The 21,889-nt window shown below is 37.3% G+C and overlaps 1 pseudogene; it reads left to right on the top strand.

Annotated features, from left to right (window-relative positions):
- The first annotated feature begins 448 nt into the window (after positions 1-448).
- Positions 449-21,889, top strand: part of LOC119046204 (40S ribosomal protein S3a-like) — a 37,675-nt pseudogene continuing 16,234 nt past the window's right edge.

Here is a 21,889-nt window from a genome sequence, read left to right as displayed (position 1 = left end):
CCCCTACAGAAAATTTCACTCCTTTCTGGAGGGCATTAGGGTTAACAAGAGAGAGCACTTCCAAAGTGGTCTCATCAATGTTTTATTCCATAGTGAAGGTGGTCTGAATAATTCAGCTGAGGAGTGCTCGCTTGTCTCCCGCCATCCAGAGCTGCCTGATGGCTGCACCCAGGGGAGGGTTTGGCCAGGCCCAGCACAGGACGCCCTGCTCTTAGGATACTGGCTGGGACTGCTCCCAGGGTTTCTCTCTGCTGAATCTGCTTAGCGAAGTGTAAGGGCGCTGCCTGCTTTTTCTCCTCTCGCTGTGTTTCAATAGATATCAGTATGATGGCATTTGCAAACTGCAAGCTGGCCACTATCTTGCTGCTCTCCTTGGTGTGCCTGACTCCTCTGGAGTCTGGTTTTGGCTGCTACTGCAGCCCTCGCAGGCTGGTGGTGCTACAAGGCCATGTTTGCAGCGGGCTTGGGGGCTGGGCTTCTCCACTGCAGCTGCCAGGCCCTCGTTGACACTTTGTTGGGGCGGGGCTGGCGGAGCTCAGCGGGCCCCCTGGCAGACCACCGGCGCGTGGTGGCTGAGGTGGCCCCCTGGTTATTCGGGGAAGGAGGTAAAGGGAAATGCATGGAGATCAGTAATGTTCTGGGCTTGCAGCTTCCCCCGACACTTATAAATAAGTATTCAAGAACGTAAAAGGAAAGCTTGCGGCCCAAAGCTGTTGATATTCAAATATTGTAGGATTTCTCAGGATTCAAAACCTGAAACTATGTGCGCTTTTCCTAGATTTCCATCTGTCCCTTTCTTCTCTTTCCTCGTGCTCTCCTGGATTCAACCAGCTCATTTATACTTCGCCTTTACCCTCAGTTGGAATGCCAGTGAAAAGACAACCACACCACCTCCTTCACCCAGTGCCTAGTAAACATTAAAAAGATAGGGTTACTCTAAAGACAGATTTGCACTGTCTTTGAGTTGTCTAGGGACAACCCCAAAACGGATATACAGGGTAACTCAGCTTTAACAGAAAATCAGGTCCCCACTCTACCTTCTGAAGCTTCAAAAAGGAAAGGGCACTACTGCTTGCACGAAATTAAAATAGCTGGGGATTAGGAAAAAACTAGGTGATAATTTTATTTTATTTTTTTTCTCTTTTAATGAATTGACTGATATTTCTCCCATCACTCAGAAAATCCTAGACAAAAAATCTGACCTGTGCATGGTAAAAATCTGACAAGGACACATCTTTGTCCCCCAAATTTATCCGGATAATTATCACAACAAAAACTATACCATGGGTAATATTTGTTAACAAATAGGGCATACCTGTTCAGAGAGTGCCCAAGAAACAAGGAGTGCTGGTGGAGAATGTAAGTAGTTGGGAAAATAATGTTTTCCCTGTCTCCCTCCTCACCTCACTTCCTTTTCTCTTTTCTTCCTTTTTTGGCCTTTTCTCAGCAAAGATTTAGTGTTTTTGCAGTGTAAGTCTTGTCCTGGTACCCTGGTTTTCAGGGGGTTAGGTGAAATGCCCTTACCAAAAAAGATCTGCTAGAATTGAGTTTCATGTATAGAAGTTCCTTCAACAAATGGCCATTTCTGACCCTGTTCTTCTCCCCCGCATGGAGACACAGAGGTGTGCCAAACAGTTTGTTACTGAATCCACAGTGTTTGTCAAGCATTGTACTCAGAGGTGGTCTGGCTCATTAGTGGGTTAAAACTGTCAGTTATTGATAGGAAATTTCCTAGCAAAATCTTCCTCCCTCATGAGCCCTCTTATGTCACTATTAAGAGGGACAGAATAATAAAGCCAGGACATCCATAGGAACAGATGTGAGCATAGATGCAGGTGAAAAGAAGTTGTCACTTGACTCCTATCCATAGAGCATTTCTCATAGTCATTTCCCCCCTTTCTTTTTCAAGAAGGGAATGACCTTGAGCAACACTCGTCTGCAGTTTTTTGTGCTTCACAAACGTCTTTTCCTCCCTCAATCATGTGATGTATACATATATGAACACACACACCCCCCTCATTTATGAAATACGAGATTGCTGTGCTTGTGTGTTTTGTGGGGGGTTTATCAAGCTGTAGCTGGCAGATACCAGCCAGAGGTGATTTTCTTTCCTTTTTCTCTAGAGGGGATAGCAACAGCTGTGATTACTTGAGGGAAGATAGCCCCACCCTTCCTTACCCTCTCTTCTGTTAATTTTGTCTCCTCTTGTCATTAAATGTATTCTTAGTGTTGAAGCAGTACCTTGGTATGGCATTGTGGTTTTAATGACCATCATATGTTATATCTGCCCTTTATCTTTTCATTAATGACCATTAGTTCCCTTGGCTCATTTAAACCAGTGTTCTGTTTCCTCCTGCTGCTGGAAGCACTTTTGGCTTCTTAGTTTTGCTGAGTTTACTAGCTGGTGAAATTAGAATCTTGCTTTCTGCTGATACTGTTGCTGCGTTGTTATATGGTTGGGGTGAGATGTGTGCAGATACCTAACAACGTCTCTGCTTCTACATGAAACTACTTCATAATAGCTCATAACTACTCTGCTATTTCAAGATATATTTATAATAAATAAATATTTGTAATAAGTTTTCTGGGCCAGTTTTGGAGTTAGAGGAAAAGGCTAGTTGAAACTTTCTAAAGGCTTAACTGGCTAATCTATTAACTAATTTCAGTGATTTCTATTTCCTCTTTATCCAGAAATGTAACATATGGGCATTACTTTCAGAGTTTTGTGTTTAAGGCAGTCTGTTCTAACTTTTGTGTTTCATTGAAATACAAAGATATACATTTAAGCTTTTAAATAGATGTTATTGTGACCTCATAGAATATATGACTAATGGAGAATTTTGCTAAATCATTCCTTTGACACTTGTGCATAGCTTTGCCTTGTTCAGTAAATCTGGAGAGTAAGACTATGCATTATGTTTCTACAGCCCACATTCTTATTCCTGTGGCATCCTTTAATCACTGAGGGCTATTTAAAGGCTAAGGCAGGATAATTTGTCCATTACATGGTGTGTTCATGGTGAAATTAAGAAATATTATGTTTATAAGTATTGAAGCTATTCTGGTTAGAGGTGAACCATCTTTATTATATTCCATCAACATAAATTGTATGTAATTATAAAAACCTAGATTTTATGTAAGTATAAGAAATAAAAAAATATATAAGAATTTAATTTGGAGATAGGATAGTTAATGCTATATTTAAGCTTTTATATCATAGTTTTCTGAGAGACACTATTCTGATTGATAGAGTGCTATTTACTGAACTATGACATAATTTAATATTAGTAATTAAGGCAGTTAATTAACCTGAGGTAGAATATTACAATGGAGTTGCATGGTTACATAAATGCACTATCATTTTACTGATACCAAGTAAACTGCATGGACAGACTTTGTTATTCAAAATACAAACTATTTTTGTAAGATTTCTCAGAAATTGTTTTTGACTCTTAAGTTACAAACTGGGTCACACTGGGAGGAAAATGCCATTTGACTAATTTGAGTCTTTCTTGAAAAATATATTTCTAATAGAAAAAAATCCATTTAATTTGAAATCTCATGTCTTGGTTTTTTTTGTGGCACCATATATGTAGTTCATTGCTTTAAAAAAAACCTCCCAATGAAATATATTGAAATTGGTGTTATTAGAATCATGGTGAAGAACAGTTGTAGAATTGCCATTGAATAATGGATCTATTTTAGATTTTATAAGAAAAAGTCTCTAAAAGAAGTACAGTAATAAAATACAGAAAGTTATAGAATTTTTTCCCCAACTCTGGGAACAATTATCGTAGTAAAAGAATGAAAGAAACCACTAATTAGATCAATATATACACTCAATTAGAACCAGTATATTTTACCAGGGACAGAAGCCAGAACTGCATTGTTTAAATTACCACACACACATTTTTACTCTGCCTTGACTGTTTCTTTTGAGGAAATGATCAAGAGCCATAAAGGACACACTCCAGTTGCTCCCTGGATTCCATTCTCCATGTTGGCTTCTCATTTCCTGTCTTAAAGGAGGTTTTTCATGAATCTCGGCAGTGTCACTTCCAAAGTTATGGGATGTTTGCCTTACAGTGATTTCCTAGTGAAAACATGTCAACTCTGTCACCACAAAAACTAACTTCCTCTATTCTCTTTAGAAGTACAGGCTGCAGTATATTTCTCAGTAATTAATTATTTCTGTTACTTTTCCCATGGTATAAAAGAATAGGTTATGAAACGATTTATGTGCACTTGTTTTATCACTGCTAAGGCATTTGCATAGCAACATCAAAGGGCATGCAGTTCATGGCAACACTGAACACAGCACTGAGTGACATGGATGCTTTGTGCCACATGGACAGAGGTCGTCATGTCACTAAGATTTACAGATACTTTAGTTTGAAATGCCTCGTGTAGTAGAAATGTGCCTACCTAGACTTTGAAAATTTGGGTTATTTATAGGAATCATGGAGGGTACTTGCCACATATTGATTGTTCTAATGTTAGGCACTTTAACAGCATATAAGTAGACATTGGATTCTGACCTGAAGGAATTTGTTTTCTTAGTGACATGAAACATATACACAAATTCATAAGCTTGAAAGTAACTGATACATTTAATTCTCTGTTGGTATTTTGTTCTTTTTAGTAGGAGAGAAAGAAGAAATGAGGAAATCATAGTCGTGTGTTGTGGAAGATGATAGTGCAGTGGTTAGAAGCTCAAAGTTGGGGATTTCACAGACTTGTGTCTCAGGGCTGTATAACTTTGAGCAAGTCTAAGAACCTCTTTGAGACTTAGTGTTCTCACCTCTGAAATGAAGCTAATGATAAAAGATACTTAGCTGCCATCATCATCCTCCTCCTCTCAGCATCAGCTATCATGAAAGTAAAGGGGGAAACTAAAGAGTGTAGTAAGTGGATGACTTAAAGGTCTATCCTTGGAGGGTCGTAGACTCTCAGGGTTCCGGGGAATGCTAAAGCCAAATCCAAGGTCACGTTGTGCAGTAGCTTCAGACACGAAGCAGAAGGTGTAAAGCTGGAACTCTAACTGGGTTTGAGAAATTGTAGGCTCTAGAATCCCTGGTACACTGGAGAGAGCAAGACTTACCCAAGACATTATATTTTAAATTCATTTTAATCCTTGTTGGGTCTGGTGTTGTGCAACTTTGGTGTTATTCTGATATATATTCACTTCAAAATTTTCTCTAAAGCATTCCTGACAATTGATCATCTGGATAAAGTTTTAGTACCTTCAGTGATTCTAAGATCACTCCACCTAGAATAGAATATTACATTTTTGAGTAGGTATATTATACAATTTCTTTTTGGTGTTGAACGTAAAATCTGGCATCCTGTGGCCTGTAATTAATTTTAATATGGAAAGAGGGGCACAACAGTAAGTCTAATCTCTAATGACAGTATCTCAGATATTTAAACTGAGGTACTTGAGATCACCAGCCCATAATTGCTCCGCCTTTGATTAACATAACTCTGGACCCAAAGTGGCCATGATTTCAAACCCTTATTACCTTTTACACGCAATAAATTTTAGCTATGTTGTCTTCATCTATACCCTCTTCCAGATGGACTTCAGGTTTTTGCCTCACTTCTCACTGAGGTGTGGTGCCTGTCCCAACAAACTTCATGGGATGACTAGTGTAGAGGTGAGCGCGGCCATTATTTCCTTGTTTTTGCAACAGAGAAAGCAGGTACATGCTGTAACTCTCCATCCGCAGTCATGTCAATATTACCACTTAATCAATTACTATTTACCATCCGAGACTGGACAAGACCTTGGAGTCCTTAACATGTATTTGGGATGCTGCAACTCGTCAATCCAAGCTTGGTGACAAGATTAAGGATATATTCCATTCTGAGTCTAAACACTAGTAAAGATATTGTGTAAACCAAAAATAATTTTAGACTATAATACAGAACAAAAGGCATTTATTTGGTTAAAAAGGACACACAGCCCAGGAGACACAGATTCAGGTAACAACCTACATTAGGGAGGTCATCTTTTGTAGCAGAAGTTCCTGCCCAGGTTCTCAATTAGTTTCATTTTATGTAAATGAAGTTTCTCAATTTTGCAGTTCTGATTGGACACAGAAGGCTTCAGTCTGTTGGTATAAAAACAAAATGAGTGCTTTCCTGCAATGGTTGACTCAAACATTGTAAACAAGTGAGGCGTATTGCAGGAAGCTGAGAGTTCAGGCTGAGGTTCTTCCTGGTGTATGGGTGGAACCCCTGCCAGCGAATCACTGCTAGACTCTTATTATTCATAAAAGTTGGGCTTCTGGTTGACCATGGAGAGTCCATCTTAACAGATAAATTCTTCTCAGGGTTCATATCTGTGGCTACTTTCTCAGTATTCACATCATGATTTGCTCATATGATGAAATTACTTAAATCTTCTCTACTCAATACTGAAAGAAAACTAACATGAATTGTAATAATGTCGTTCCTAATAAATATGAAAGTGAAATAGAACAAGGTAAGATTAGTGGATTTTACCTCATCCTAAGGTGATGGGGTGGCTGCCTCATGGGCTCTCTGATCTAGATAATAATGACTCAGGCCTTTTCTTTGATTCCTTTAATAAACATTTATTCAGAATTTAATGCCTGCTGAGATTCTGCTCACCATTTTTCCTTTGAGGCACAAATGCCAAAAGGCTTAGATGCCACTCTGAGGAAGCTGCAGCCGAAAACAGATATTCGTTCAGAAGGGCAACCCTAGGCCTCAGTCAGAATTGATAACATTCTCATATCTTTGCCTTTTAATTTACTCTTAAGGCTGTTATGTCCTCCACTTTTGAATAAAATTGACAATAACACTCTTAGCAGCTTCTCCAGCCTCCATATGAGGTTGCCTCATTACTCCCAAGGGGAAAGATAATTTGAGTACAGAAGGAAGTGACAATAAAACTGTCTTTATAGGGTATACTTGCAGACTGAGTCTTCTAGTTATCAACATTCTTCATAATCCTGACTATTCTTCTTTCTAGGCATTACATTTAAAACGTTTTTTTAGTTTTACTTTTAATGTAAGTGCTGTGTTATTAAAATTGACACACTGATTCTAAACATAGTTATTCTTTTAATGACTTCAGGTCTTTATTGTATGTCAATGATGACAAAATGATCCCAGAGACCAGCCTGTGACGTGTTTAAGACAGTTGGTACTGAAACCAAATTTTCCCCAACTTATTTTCCCCATCTATCTTCCATGTGTGAGTTTTCTTTGATTTATTCTTGTTCTGTTTGACCTAATTTTTCTTAATGGGCCTGTTTTCCTTTTTAACTCACTGATAGGAACTTGCTAACAAAATAACAAGATAGTTAGATAGCTTGTGAAAAGTAAGAGCCTGAGGATGAATAAAGTTCTACGACCTCTTCTACTGGGGAAGGCACGTGAGTCTTCCACCACGTACTTTATGTGGAAAGCACTGAAGATGCTGATAAGCGTTAATTGAATGATATAGAATAGATGAGGATCAGCAGCAGCAGAATCTTCTTCATTTCCTGAGACTGTATCCTGTGCTGGGCAGGTGCTGATGGTTTTTACTGCCGCGAATCCATGGAATAACTGTGTAGCTCAGGCACGCTTTTCGATATTTTTAGAGGAACAAGTTGGTGCTGAGGGCAGTTAAGTTACTTGTCCATGATTATATGACTAATAGATGATAGGGCTAAAATTCAAATCCAAATTTTCTGATTCTAAAAAAGATGCTGTGACTACTATACTTAGATTTCCCCCTTTTCCTGTGCCTTCTGGCTGCTTTTTGTTGATTATTTCAAATGTGTTTTTAATCTCCTTCAAAGTGGATGGCCATCCTCTGAATATGTACCTCATTCTTAATTTCTTTCCTCTTATGGTACTTTATGAATTCCATATTTTATATTTAGAAGTTTACAAAAGACTTTATTGTTATCCGTTGGAGGATTCTATAGCTGCATGAGAAGGGAATGTTGAAGCCTGATTCTGGAATATAAGAATATACTGGCTTCTGGTTGTTTTGTTTTGTTCTTGTTTTTTTGTTTTTTGTTTTTCTAAACTAGACTGTGTGATGTAGGGTGATTTACTCTAATTACCAATTCTTCTCTGCAAAAGGGGCTTTCAAGCCATTGTAAACTGGCTGATAGGTCTTAGGTGATTAATAAATAAATGTTCCCTTGAGCACTTTTTCTAGTGCTTAAGGATCAGAGAACTCTTTGAATGGTAAGATTGGATGGAACTTGGAGAGCACACTATCATTAAAACATGTGCATTTATCTGATTGTGCTCTTCATTCCACTCCCCTCCCACTCCTTTTACCGTGGGGTTTATGCAGGCTGATGTTGCAGTCCTTACAGAGAGTTTCAGGCTTTACCCCCAATCACCTCCTCCCTCTGGGACATGGCCAGAAAAAAAGTCAAATAAAAACTCATTTGGTCACTTCTATTTCAGATTTCTCTGCTATTACCTTAATGACAGAGAGGCCTGACAGCCAAAATCTCATGGCTAATTCTAGAAATATCTTTGCCAGAACAGAGTACTTCTAGATTAATCCATGTGGTGTGTTACCAGCTGTTATTTACTTTTCTTCCCTCCACTGGAACATTCAAAATGCCCACAGATTCACTGCATGTCTTCTCATCAAGTGTAGGTATCTGTTCCCCTTCTCCTTGAGTCAGGACTGGCTTTCTGCTTGCTTTGAACAATAGGTGTGGCAAGAGTAATGTGGTGTAACATCTAAGCCGAGACCACATATCCTCTGCTCTTGCCCTCCTGGAATCATGTGAAGAAGCCCAGCTTTTGCTGCTGGAGACAGTGGCCCAGCTGACAACCTGCACCAATGGCAGGACATGCGCATGAGGCCACCTGATACCATTCAGACACAGTTGAGCTTCCAGTAATTATGGTCACATGGGTAACCCCAGATTGGACCAGCAGAAGGACCACCTTAAACTGATCACCCACAAATCATGAAGATATAAAATAGTTGTTACTTTAAGCCATTAATTTATAAGGTAGGAATAAATAAATGAGATACCTCTCTTGGATAATGGGACATAGCCACTCACTGTGCCTATTTTGGAAGACAACCCTGCCTCCATTTTAAAATATTTACATCAAATATAAGTTAAATATTTATTGTATTTAGACATGCTGCCTGTACATCCATGGATACATGGGTTTCTGAAGAAGAATGTATTATTCTTCTTCAAAATATATTATTCTTCTTCAAAAAGTATTATTCTTAAACCTTTGGGAGTATTTGCTAATTCCTCAAATGTCTCCAATTTCCTCAAAATGCTTTCTCCTAAGATATTCCCTAATATATCTGAATGTAATTTTGATTTGCCTGTTTTCTTCTCTGCCTACTTATTACTGCATTATAGAAGCTTCCCTGAAAGAGTTATTCTCTTATCCAAAGGATCATGTTATTCATCTAAAACCCAATGAAGAATTTGTGTTTGTTTTTCCAAGTTGCATTTGGACTTGGTTTAGTTCAGAGTGATATTTTGCCATTTCTTCAAGATTTCTTCAAGTAATTATGTTTCAGTGGTTCATATTTACCATTCATTTCTTCTGTATATTAAATTTAGATTGCACAATTACTTTACTCTGGGACTTCCTGCATACCTTGTTTTATTTAATAATGTCTCATTTATTTATCAAATTACAGGAATTTGGCATACTGTTAGAGGTATAGTAAGGCGTAGGATTTATTTGCAAAAAATGCATAATTACAAAATAAATGCAATCAGATTCAGTATTTTTAGTAAGGAAATATATTTTTGAGGGGTTACATGGGAATGCATATCAGAGTCACCTAAATATTATCTACCAAGATTTTTTATGGATTCGAAAGTCTCTCTGAAATATATTGAAAGTGAAATATTTTATTTACTTTTTTCTGGCTTCTCAATGTAAATTTAGAGTTTAACATAAGTAAGGTAAGGTATATCGTGCCAGCCATTTGAAGTTTCTACTAGTGAATTACAAAATAACCAAGTATATATTCCAACTGCTGCATGCTGCAGTATACATTAACATTAATTTTCTTAGCATGAAAATATCAATTTTCTCATCTGAAAAATAAAGCTAATGTTGATGTCCCAATGGCCTGGTATAAGGCATAAGTGAAATAATGCTTCTCAGCACTTCACACAGTGACTGGAAAATAATAGAATGTTTAAACAGCACGGGCAAAATGTATATCCTTATATTTTATATAGCAGAGTGTAATGATTGGTCTAAGTAGATTGTCAGCTTGAAAATCACTTTTTACTTTACTCTGTGGAGGCCCCAAGATTGAAGAAATTTTCTAAGACAATATCAGGGCAATACTTTTCTTTCCCATATTCATTGGGTATTCCTTTAATTTAGAACCTAGAATAACTAAATAGAGGTAAACTATCTGAAGTAATATTTTAAAAGAAACGTCTCAAATAATGCACGGCCTTTAGAAAATGATTAGGAAAACTGAAGATAATCATGATTTAAAAATGACCTAATCGGTAGTATCAATCCAGCTAGTTTAGAGTTTTAAAATTATACATTTGGGTGGAGCTTTCGAAGAAAATTAAAAATGCATAAGTTAGGTAAAATGCCTTGGAAAGGGCCTGTAAGTGCAACATTAGCTTTATGGCAAATTTGCTTTATATGTTACTTTATATATTCATCAAATTCTGGAGAAAATGAGTAACTTTCTTTTATTTCTGTCTGGAAAAAATGATTTCATAGTTCTTTGGACTAATTTGTGCCAAGAGGTCTCTTTTTTAATTCATGATCATCTCTTTAATAGTTCTAGTACTTCTTTGAATATTTTTTTAAATTGAAAATTAAAATATTTATCTAAGTACCTATATGAGTACATGACTGTTTTATTGGGATCAAAATAAATGGATGAATCGATTTGTATAATTAATGACCAAATTTTTTCAATGTATGTGGGGAAATCATTTCTTCAATCTTAGGTGATATCTACAGTATTACAATTGAAAATGTGGAATAAATAATTGTTTCTAAATTATCTATGCTAAAGGAAAAAACAGATTCAAAAGCAATTTTAAAGGAAAACAGGGAATTTTAGTGAAATCATGCTTGGTACACAATGTATGCTCAGGAGGTGGTGTTTGAATATGGATGTGTACATTTGTTGACAAATACAGGTTTTGGAATGGACTAGACAGCACTAAAGTCTATGTTTATAAGTAATAGAAATGTTTCATTTTCTATAGTCGCTTCCTATGTATCAGTGTTTACATTATAATTTTAACATTTGAACATTTGGGGACTCCATGGGAAAAAAATAAAAATTAGTTGTGAAATATGTATAAAAGAAGCCCTTGGAAAACAATGCAATGTTTGTAGTGTGTCATTGTGAAGATTTTGCCTATCCCATCTGCCCACCTGTTCTCTCTAAAAAAAGACAATCCATTTTGGGAACGGGAAGTATCAACTCTTTCAAACTGATTCAAAGCCCGTATTACACAATTTTCCAGGATGGGATCATAGGTTTTGTGAGATTCGGCACTTCTTGGATGGGGAAAACCCATGTGAGTGAGCTGAGTTCAAACGGAGTTACTGTTCCTTCTTGCTGAATTGGTGCTACCAATAACAATTGAAAGATATGATTTACCATTGTAAATTGATATTGTATATTGATTATAGAGCAGTCCAAGGAGCAGCTGCAATCGAATAATGTTTAAAAGAGTGAGACAAATGGAGTGATGTGGTGGTCCTAAGCTTATTTGAGTTCAGGTTGTATGACAGCATTATGTAGCATCAGGTTTTTGGTTTTAACAACTCGAGTTAAGCCTGGAAAACAGGCTTGTGTCACTTAGGACTCATTTATCTGTCGGTGCAAAACCCAACCCGAATTGGCTGAAGTACAAAGGAATTTCTTGGTTCCCACAGCCAATAGCATAAAGCAGCTCTATCTTCAGGTATAGCTTGATTCAGGGTTGAAGTAATTGAAAAATTGGGATCCAGCTTGCAGCTGTCTTTCTCTCTACTAATTGTTTTCAGATGTGGGCGGGTAGATCACCAAGGTTTCACGGGATCACACCACTAAAGCTAAGGGCAGAAGGCAAAACACAAAGACAGAGAGGGAGGAGGAAAGGAGGGGGGGGCGGACTGCTTCCTGATGGTCTGAACAAAAAGGTCTTCCACTGGTTCTTTTGAACGCTATTCTTTTGATGTTCTTTTAACATTTCTGAACATGGAACTTGGTTAGGAGGAGCCAAACAACTCTGGTTTATTTATCTCTTCCTTCATCCTGTCCTCTTTCCATTCCATCTCCTTCTTTTTCTCTTTCAGAATTATTTTCCATGAAAAGTCACTCTCAAGTTCTTTATGTAGAATTATAAAACCTATATAACTTTAGTGAAATTTTAATATTTTCCTTGATAATCAGTGTTTCCTGCTGTAGAGGAAATAATTTTCTTTCTACCTTGTCTAGTTTTTTTGGCTGAGATTCCCCACCCACCCTTGTGATAACAGAACAGAATAACAAAGAAAAAACAAACAGAAGCTTAATAATGTATATGTCTCCTGTATATATGGAAGTTATCCAGGAAAACTGAATAACTCCCCAAAATGGACCAAGACTTCACCTTACCAGGGAGGACACCAGAGTTATTTTCTGGTGGGCAGGTCCCTTGTGCTACAGGCTTCCCCTGCTAGGTGAGTGTTCTAGGAACCCATCTGTATCAGTGAACCAGCTACTGGCATTGTAAGAGACTGTGCTGGGCTTCAGTGAATTTTTTGAGACTCTTTAATGCTTTGCACATTTTTTGATGGGTGATTTACGAGTGCACCCACCCACACTGTGCTGAGTGTTCAGCAGTTTTTTTGACCAAAAAGGGCATGACCCCACTCTTCACTCTCCCTATTCACTCAATCTTTCCCCAAGCAACTTTGTTTCCCCAGATAAAAAAAAATCCTCAAAGGGAAATGTTTTGCCGATGTGAAAGAGGTGAAACAAAAATGAAAGAAGCACTAAATTTAGCACCAAAATCAACAAGTTTAAAAACTGTTTTGAGCAATAGAAAAAACAACTCAATAGATCTATTGAATTAAATGGAGAGTACTTTGAAGATGATTAAAGTTAAGCATGTAAAAATAAATACACAATTTTTTAATAAGTAAATCTTGGGTTTTTTGGTCTCCCCAGTAAACATCATCTCCAGCTAAAGACAAAAGAAGATGTTGGAGGGGAGGGTAAGGGGGGAATTATGGGAGGTAATCAAACAAAGCACCTAAATCTGGTAGTTACACAGATTTAAGTGTCTCTCCATTGTGAAGTTTCTAGACGTTTAGTTATCTTCTTCCTGGTACAAAGAGGAAAACATCCTTACAAATAGAAATTCTCTTTAAAATAATCAGCTGAAAGTAATTCTTAAGCCAAAAAGGCCTATTTTGGAATGGTAAATTCTGCATCCTTTCACTGCTTAAAGACTTCTTAAACAAATTAAAAGTGGTCCAGCCATACTCTTACCATAAAATATTTGAAATGAGTAGATCTAATATAATTTAGCTACAAAGAAAAGTGTATCTATCACTGAGAAGTTATCACCCTACCATCATTGACCTTAAACAAATAGATAACCAGATATTTGTCTAGGGAAATGGATTTGATTTATTCAAGGACAATAAAGAATTGCAATTCAGGACATTTGTTCCAATAGCTAGCCACCTGCAAGTCCGGAAAACAAAGGATAGGAAAGTTGTTTTATAAAGGAGAGGAGGAGTTCAGAGAAGTTTTTGTAAATGAAGGAAACTGGGAGTTGGAAGTTAGTGGCTTTTCACTGGTTGAGGGGTTGCCAGGCCAGGAGAAGATCCTTGTTCTTCCCGCTGGAGTAATGAAGTACAAAAACATTGTCCTGTTGGATACGGAGTGTACCATCAACTTCCTTTCTGGGGTGTGTGTTAGAACTTGAGAGGCCCTTCCAACTCCAAATTAAATGAGGCTTTTCTTTATTAATCTTCACACTGTCATAGAACAGTAAGACACTATTTATATATACAGGCACGTCTTACTTTACTGTGCTTCACTTTATGAGCTTCACTAATACCATCTTTTGTATTTCTTGCAAGTTCAAAGCAAGACCCTCTACCAAAAGAGGTTATGACTTACTGAAGGCTTTGATAATTGTTAGCATTTTTTAACAATAAAGCATTTTAAATTAAGGTGTAGACATTTTTTAACATGCTATTTCACATTTAATTGACTATAGCATAATGTAAGCATAAGTTTTATATGAATTGGGAAACCAAAAATTTCCCGTGGCTCACTTTATTGCAATATTCACTTTATTGCTGTGGTCTGTAACCAAATGCACAATATCTCTGAGGTATGCCTGTGTATGTATGTATGTGTATGTGCATACACATACATACATGTGTAAATATAAACATCTACATAGGTGTATTTATTTTTTCAAAAATAAAATCTTTATTAGAGAGTATATGTTATATTGTTTGTAATTATCACACTTAAAAAAAGAGTGAATAAATTTCAACCTAAATTGGTATGGAAAATCATTTCCTAGTCACTTGAAAATAAAATCTAGTGAGACAAACCTCACCTCTTCACAAAACCACTTCAAAATTACAATTGCACTATAGAATATCCATCACTCAGAACCATCGGAAATCAAGTTGAATGGAAGTCTGACAACTACAGAATGAAAGAAACCACATCTGTCCAGACTGGTAGGAAGCACGCAGATGCAGAAAGGGCTGCATCTGGATGTGGTGGATGATAATTCAGGAGGGAAAACTCAGGAGCCAGGAGCCCCAGCTTCACACCAGGCCCCCTAGCCCAGCATCCCAGTGCCAGGAAGATAAGTCTCCACAACTTCTGGCTGCAAAAACCAGAGGGAACTGACTCAGAGGAAGAAATTGCTGGGGCCCCAAGCAGTGCAACCGAAGGAACCCACACATGGACTCGCCTACTCAGACCCACTCCCTCTGAGCTCCAGTACTGGGGTGGCAGCTTGAAAGGCACCCGTGGTCTACAGGGAGAAACTGAAGTGCCTAGCATGAAGGTGGGCAGGGGCCATTTCCCTTTTCTAAATCCTCCCTGTGGAGAGCTGGCAAGCTGGTGCCATATTTGAGACTCTGTCCGCCTGGCTAAGATTCTTTGACCTACCTTGGAGATCCCCAGAAACTCCAACCTACCCAAGCTGCTTTTCCCTATGAATGGCTGGTATTGCTTTACAGCTTCCTAAATTCTACCAAACAAGAGACAGCTGGCCTCAGTGAATCCCAGGCCTGGCACTAGTAGCAGCCAGCCTAGATTCACAGATTGGCTTTGCCTGGGAATCTCCAAGCCCAGCACAAGTATCAAGTCATTGCAGATTGCTTTATAGCTCAGGCAGGGTGGCCCCAGGCAAAACACAGATGGTGCTGACCTTGGCCTGCACCTCCCAGGAAACCCCAGGGCCAATGCCCCCAGTGGAAAGCTACAGACCACAACACATTATGGCCACTTGGCTCCTGCACAGCCATTCCTTCAAGGAGGGTGGAGGTTGGTGATTAGTGGCCACAGCCAATCCTTGCAGCTGACTGAGCTGGGTAAATCCCTCCCACTGATTTGCCAATGGCAACCAAGACTTAAGTACAAGAGGAGGGTGTACTTAACCCACAAGAAGGGCATACTTCCAGTACCCAGCTAGGGTCATAGGGGAGGGTGTGCCATTGGACCTTACAGGACACCTACTATATTAGGTAACACTACTAAAAAATGGAGTCAAAGCAGCTTTACCTAACATATAGAAACAAATGCAGGGAGGCTGCCAGAATAAGGAGACAAAGAAACATGGCCCAAATGAAAGAACAGGTCAAAACTCCAGACAAAGAGATAAATGAAATAGAAATATGCAATCAGATGCAGTGTTCAAAACACTGGAAATAAAGATAGTCAAGGAACTTAGTGAGGACCTCAACAGGATAAAAAAAGATCCAGTCAAAAACTAAGGATACACTAATTGAAATAAAGAACAATTCACAGGGAAACAGTAGTAGAGTGGATGAAGCCAGAAGTCAAATCAATGATATGGAACATAAGGAAGCAAAAAACAACTAAACAGAACAAGAAGAAAAAAGAATCCAAAAAAATGAGGACGGTGTAAGTAGCCTCTGGGACAACTTCAAGAGGTCCAACATTCTCATCATAGGGGTGCCAGAAGGAGAAGAGAAAGGGCAAGAAATTGGAACTCTATTTGAAAAAATAATGAAAGAAAACTTCCTTAATTTGGCTAAGGACAGAGACATGCAAGTCCAGGAAGCACAGAGAATCCCAAACAAGATGGGTGCAAAGAGGCCCACTCCAAGACACATCATTATTAAAATGCCAGAGGTTAAAGACAAAGAGAGAATCTTAAAAGCAGCAAGAGAGAAGTAGTTGGTTACCTACAGGGGAGTCTCCATAAGACTGTCACCTGATTTCTGAAAAGAAACTGCAGGTTAGAAGGGATTGGCAAGAAGTATTCAAAGTTATTAAAAGTAGCCAAGATTGCTCTACCCAGCAAAAGATATGATTTAGAATTGAAGGGCAGATAAAGAGCTTCCCAGACAAGAAGAAACTAAAGGAGTTCATCATCACCAAACCATTATTATGAAATGTTAAAGGGACTTATTTAAGAAAAAAAGATCAAAGTTATGAACAATAAAATGGCAAAAAGTACAAATCTATCTACAATTGAATCTAAGAAACAAACTAAGCAAACAAGAACAGAGACAGAATCATGGATACAGAGAGCATTATGATGGTTGCCTGATGGGAGAGGGGTGTTGGGGGAATGGATGAAGAGGTGAGGGGATTAAGAAGTACAAATAGGTAGTTACAGAATAGCCATGGGGATGTAAAGTACAGTAGAAGAAAATGGAGTAGCCAAAGAACTTATGTGCATGACCCATGGACATGAACAATGGTGAGGGGATTGCCTGAGGGAGTGGGGGTGTTGGTTGGAGGGGGGCAAAAGGGGAAAAATCGGGACAACTGAAAGAGCACAATCAATAAAATATAAATTAAAAAGGGAAAGGAAATGTAGCAAATATAAAAGATAAAATGATAATAACTGAATTTAAAGATAATTTTTAAAATGTCTAAGATAGCTTTCTCTTTTTTTGTTTGTACCACAGAGATCATGCAAATGCCAGAATAATTTTTGTAGCTTTTGCACTGGGTTTTTGATAGTTTCAGTCTTCTCCAATATAACATTCTCCATTAGGATGCACCCATTTATTGAAGTCATACTCATTTTTTGATAGGAATAAGCCTGTATTTTGTTATCAACTTCTTTTCTAACTTCCTAATAGAATACAATTTTAATACTATAAGTGATAATAATGAACTCAGCTTTAACACGGATAGATCATTATTTTTAATGATTTCACGTGAAGGAAGGAAGGAAGTAATAAACCCCTGGCAGGAGGTGAGCTGGGTCAGCTTGAGAGCCTGGTCTTCAGCACAGGGTCAACTATTACAGCAGTTACAGCTCAGCCTTCCCTCCACCTAAAGGCTCATTGCTGTTCCCTCAGGAGCATCGCATTCTTAGAGTCATCAAATAAAGAAACTTCCACTGGACGAATGAAACAGCTAAAATTAATACCTGTGAGTATTTTGAAGAATTTCTGTGGGTTTGAGTTCCTGTTACATGAAACACCAGAAAAGTAATCAAATGTAACTGTTTTTTTTTTAGGGAGCTCCATAATAGTGACTGCTGTGTGCAACCTATATTCAGTGCTTAATGATCAATTTTCAGTGTCTTCATTATCAAACTGATGATGAGATTTTAAAAATAATATAGCTCCAACTCTAGCCTTCATTGATAACTGTAGGCAATATGTACTCACATTTCTATTATATTTTAATTGCACTTTGCAGCCGTCTTAAGGCATGCATGTTTAAAACATGAATATATACCTTCATTTTAGCTTACTCCAATATAGTAGAGATAGAAACTTCCTTTTGTAGACAATTTGCAGTCACAGCACTCTAAAATTTACGGACTAATTATGGTGAAATCGCAACCCTGCTTTCTTCCTTGGGAGGAAGTTGGTGGCAGCCACCGCAGAAAGTAAAGCGGTGTGGTAAGCTATTGTTCCTGATTCCTCTAGTGCAATGTAACTAGTTTAATCAGTCACATGTGCAACTCTAAGTTGCCGAATTACCAAGAAGGAAGTGGCCTCTACCCATTACATATATTTTGATGTCAAATATCTTAACCTTCACCTATCCAGAATCTGAAGTAACTTCTGTCTGTTCCTTCACTATGGGTAGCACAGAGTCCATATATTTTACTATGTAAGCATACTTTAGAATATTTAATCTCGTACACACAGTCCAAGGCATTGCACATGTGTCCATCAGTGTGGACTGAAATTTTAATGACTGGTTAGTTTTTCTGCTGTTAGTTCTTTTGTGGAAGTATGGTTGCTATTAGTTAATTAAAACCAAAATAAATTGTTCATAATTGTGAGCAAGGAAGGTATTCCATAATGTAATATCTTATTACTTGCACCCTCGTTGGATGACTCTGCAGAGAGGAAAAAGGTTGAACTGGGAGGCTATCAGCAACGGTGGAATATATTAAGGGGTACAAAAATAGCACTCTCTTCTCTGTGTTTTTCAATTTGAGTGCAGCACTCACTGTCATTGTGGGAGTCCACACAGAATCTACAAAGTTCTGTAAAGACTCACTTAATTGAGGTAACCGTAAGCTTTTTGAGGTGTAACCAGTGACAGACTAAAGTGACATTTTGATTAAGCCGCGGTTGTATTCTGAACTGTTACTTTATATTACTGCCGGGAACCTTAATTGCAGGATAGAGTCTTAACTAAAGAAACAGCTACAACAACAAAATAAAAAACAAAGGAACAACTCAACCGTGGTACCTTTTAATGCTGGTTCTCTCAGAGTTCACACACATACTCTTTTGTTGTTTTGTTTAAATCAATAAAGAATGCCCCCCTGATTTAGTTAAACTAATTCCTGATAAAATATCTTAATTACAGGTTAATCAGTTGCTAACTGACTTTTTAATGAAGTAATTCTAAGCTTATACTTTTTTCAAATTTTTTTATTCATATTTTTCTACGACATGTGTGCTTTATTAACTTCATCCTGATTAAATGTTGGGTATTTAGTGATACGTTAATGAACCAGAGAGGATTGTATAATTACAGAGTGCTTTTCTTTATATAGTATTCTGCATTGTAATACAACACGTTAAAGGTTAATAGGATCAAGAAGTGGCTTTGAAATTTATCTCTTACACAGATTAAATATGTATTACAAGAAAGTTTATTGCAGTATGATTTGTAATAGCAAAATCACTTTACAAAACACTATACAACTAAAATTCTCATTAATGGTGAGCATGTTTCTTACCAGAATACTGTGTACTCTTTATATAAATGAAATAGATCTATTTTTGTTGAAAAACTAGTCCAAAATATATGGTTGTATAAGAATGAAAATTCTGATGATGTGATTGTTATTCCCTGTGTAAAAATCTATATATTTATATATATGCAGATACACATATTTATGAATTGACATTCTTTAGAAGGATACACATAAAAAAGTAGATGGTGGTTTTCTCTTGGTGGGAAGGCCAAGTGATTTTAAATTTTATTTTTTATAACTTTGAGATATTACAGCTTGTACACATAATAATTTATACTGCTAAAAGCTTATATATAAGGGTTAAATAGCCATTATAGTTATATATCAATACAATTATAAATGAATATTTCTCAATGATGGCAGACAATCATATACTACACATAACACTAATAAATATTTACATTGGATTAGCTAAAAAGTTCATTTCCCCCCATAAACTGGCTCTAGTAGTGCTTAGTTGTCTTTGACTTCATTTGAAACAATTTTGTTAGATTGTATTTTGAAAGCTGTCATATCAGCATGCATTAAAAAAATCAAAATTTATGAATTTTTGTGCAACTATTTTAATAATAAAGATGGAATAAAATGTGCAGCATTTTTGGCATACTATGCTTTATTATTTAAAAAAGGTAAAATCACTACTGAAATGCAAAGACTTGTGCAGTGTATGAAGAAGGCGCTGTGACTGATTGAATGAGTCAAAAGTGGTTTGTTAAGTTTTGTGCTGGATATCATCGCTGGATGATGCCCCACAGTCTGGTAGACTTGTTGAAGTTAATAGCAATCCAATTGAGACATTAATGGAGAACAATCAATGTAATACCATGTGGGAGAGAGCCGACATACTCAAAATATTCAAACCAATAAATTATTGGTGAAAATGAGAAATGTCTTTTATTTTATAGAAAGAACTAAATGAACTTTTCAGCCAACCCAATAAATCAACAGACACATCAGTGATATATACAAATGCATTTACTTATTTATATTTAGAGAAAGGGGAAGGGAGGCAGGAAGAGAAGTACTGACATGGGTGAGAAACATCCATGAGTTGCCACACAGACTCACCTGAGGACTGAACTCTCAACCCAGGCACATGCCCTGACCTAGAATCAAACCAGTGATCTTTAGTTTTGCTGACTATGCCCAACCAACTGAGCCATATTGGTGAGGGCGATATTTACAAATTCACTTCCTATTAGTGAATTGAAAAAAATTAGCAACCAAGCTTATCAGAATATTGTTTTCATTGTATTAAAAAGAAAAACCTGTATGTCTGACTCCTAAGTGGGAATTTTAATAATGGTGTGAAATCCCAAAGATGCATTGCTCAGTTGTTAGGAAGTTTCTGCTCCACCTTATGTTGCAGTTTTTTTTGGAAAGTATTTCTAAAACCTAAATATTCAATTTAATCTAAAATAACAGGAAACTGATTTTCAAGATAAAGGGTATTTCAGTCTGGGCTCTGTTAAGTTCAAAACTTCATGATGCTGTAAATAGTGTAGGGGAGGGAGAAAGTTCCCCTCTTCCCCCTCATAGTTCTTCTGGCTCCTCTAATAACTCAATTGACATGAGACAGATATATAGGAGAAAATAACCAAGTTTATTACATACGTATATCCAGGGGCTCTGGAAGAGTATGGGACCTGGGGACAAATTAGGCAGTTGAACCTTATGTGCCATCTTGAGATGAGGAGGAAGAGGGGCTTGTAGCTTCTTGTTTGGGAGTTCAAAGGGCAGGAAAGCAATTCACAAGGGGCTGAAAATAGTTAATGTTTTGTAAGCAAATGTTGGATAACCTTGAAACAATGGGACACAGAACAGAACTTTGACGAGAAAGGCCTTGTTTCTTCCCATCATCTACTAGTTCCTCTTAAACTGTAGTGATCTGTGATGATACCTTTCTTTCTGGAGAGGGCCACAGTCTAAGTTCTTTTAGGGCAGTGAGGCAGAATGTAAGAAGTTTTTGCTGAGTCCTATTTCTTAGAAGTGACCAACTTAAAATAATCAAACCCCCCCCAAAGCATATTTTGCAGTGCCCCATTCTGCTGCCCCTCAACAGAAGTTTTGAGCGTTTTGTGCTTATTTACGTATCAGACACCAGTGCAGTGTTTGCTGTGTACATTGAATGACTGGGCCATTAATTGAAAAAAAATGAATTCTTTTATTTAGAAGTTTAATATAATTTGAACATAAAACTTTTAAATATACTTCAATTTATTAAACACAATAAAGCAAAACAATGATACAAGAGGCTTTGTTAAGAGACCAGTGTAAAAATTGATATTGGACAAAAAGTATCACCAAATTCCACATTAACAGAGATCAAAGATTTAACAGAGATTTAACAGAGATTTAATTTGGATTTTGTACAGAAGAATGAAGCTCAACTTTTGAAAACTAATGTCATACTTAACAAAAATATAACTGCAAATACGTATATTCCTGGAGCAAGGGAAACACTCAGATCTTCTCATTCCCCTACA

This window comes from Artibeus jamaicensis, unplaced genomic scaffold (genome assembly GCF_021234435.1).
Source record: "Artibeus jamaicensis isolate MK-2021 breed Jamaican fruit bat unplaced genomic scaffold, CSHL_Jam_final scaffold_286, whole genome shotgun sequence".
NCBI classification, from domain to species: Eukaryota; Metazoa; Chordata; class Mammalia; order Chiroptera; family Phyllostomidae; genus Artibeus; species Artibeus jamaicensis.
This window is presented reverse-complemented; position numbering and strand designations above follow the sequence as displayed.